Here is a 2,225-nt window from a genome sequence, read left to right as displayed (position 1 = left end):
CTGAATTTTATGACAATGAACTTTTTCAAATTTATAGAGAATTTTATTTTTTAAAAAAAATAATGTCATAACTATGTTTTAATATCAGACATGTAACAATCTTGTCCTAGGATGCTAGGACCAATATGGATCATTATAACAATCATAAAAAGTTGTTGCACAATCAACATTGGAATTAATAAAAATATTTTTTTGTAGTGTTACGGTACTATTTCAAGATTATGCTGACACTTTTAATATTAATATAAAATTATAATTTATTTTTAATAAAGATAATATCAATATATGTACTATATATTTGTTAAAAAAATAATGACATTTTAGTTGAAATTCATATTTTTATACCATTAGATTTGTTAAAAATCGAGTAGAGGTTGGCTGGAATCACTATATAAAATATCATATCTATTATGGCATGATAATTTAAAATCATGGAGAGATTTGTGACATGGCATGGTTTTTATTTATTTATTTTAATAGAGAAACAAATTAAAGTATGATTCTACATGCCAATACCAAAACGATACCATTAAGAAAAAATATATAATAATCAATTTTAAATATGTGTGATGAGACTCCAAAATCCGAAGTGTCATAAGTCTTTGCTTTGACATCTTTCTTTTTTTTTTTATTGAAAACGAGGATGAGTCAATCCTAATTGAAACTAAAGCGAAAGCGAGATTTGAATCTAGACCTTTGGTACTAACCCCCCAAAACTTTTACCAATTGCATTAGTGGCGCCTTTTTTAAGAATAAGTTTTCAATCTGAAATATGCATTTTACCTCACCAAGAGGGATCACGTCCCACCATTATCATTATTTTGCCTCATGATATGTAATTGACAAAGGTTATGCTTAAATATTAGTTAAGGCGTTTGCAGAGCATGGGGATAACACTGCTCTAAGACTTGAATTGGAAGCAAAGATGCATGACCATCAAGCTAAAGTTATCTTTTTCATTTTCCTTGGAAAGGTAACTTGCATAATATAATATTTGTGCCCCCCTTTGATGATATAAAATCAACTAATGGACTACTAACCACTTGATGGTGTCATCTCTTGCCACTTGGGCATTGCGGGTTTCGATCCCGAAGTAAACCCTCGAAGGGATGGGATAGGTATAGGGTAGAAGGTGGGAATTAGGCCTTCTTAATCTCATAAAAAAGATCACTTGGTTCATGATCCAATCTAAAGCATCTCGTCCATGTGAAACAAGAAATCATCAATATATATTACTAAAAATCGTTTATTAGCCCTTCCTAAATCCTTGATAGTCCAATACATTATATTTAACATATCAAGAAGCTATTTATCGGTAGTGATTCACCATATTCATTCTCCAAGTTGCTACATCTATTCACGTGACAGTCACTAAAAATTCCCATGGCTTTCCCAAGATTTCCCAACTTGCATGGAAATGTCTATATCGTTACAGGTGGTTGATGAAACTTTCTAGTCACTATCGATGAACTAATTTATGCATTGCCACCGACAACCGAAGTAAAGTGTGATAGTGTCATTAGGGTTATGACTCAAATCCACGTACCTAGTACCCAACTAGAACTCGACCTGGACCCATCAAACCAATAAATGGGTTGGGACGGAATCAAAGCCAAATCTATTGAAACCTTCAGGTTCGGATTTTATACATACATATATACTCACGTAACTATATACATACATATAATAATACTAGTCTTATTTATATATCTTCCGATTAACAAATAAAAACAATGACATGCTAGGTCATGTCTGAGTATATATATTTGACTTTAAGTAATGTGTAACTTTTCAGATTTTAATTAATTATTGTTATATGGTTAGCTGTCAAGTATTTTAGTTCATGGTCTATTTTTTTGCAATATTCAATGGATGTTTACGAACTTCTCAAAGCATAGATTGTTTAGCCTGATTAAGATATAATATTTGATATTCAATGGGTATCCGGACCCGACCTAAAAAATCGACCCAAACTTGATATACGTATTTATTACGCAAATCAGGTCCTGATCCAATCCATCAATGGATCGGTCAGGGAATAATTAGATCCGAAGTATCAACGGGTTCGGATCTGGCTCCGTAAACCCTAAACCTGGCCCGACACGGTGGTATCCTAGGCGCCTTGGAGGACCGGGACCGGAGCTCATTTTGTTGAATGACGATAATATCCTCGAAGTTTCCTAAAAATAAATTCGCCTTGGTCCCCTGCTCTCATGATCCGAATA

Source organism: Phoenix dactylifera, chromosome 2, assembly GCF_009389715.1.
Source record: "Phoenix dactylifera cultivar Barhee BC4 chromosome 2, palm_55x_up_171113_PBpolish2nd_filt_p, whole genome shotgun sequence".
Lineage (NCBI taxonomy): Eukaryota > Viridiplantae > Streptophyta > Magnoliopsida > Arecales > Arecaceae > Phoenix > Phoenix dactylifera.
This window is presented reverse-complemented; position numbering follows the sequence as displayed.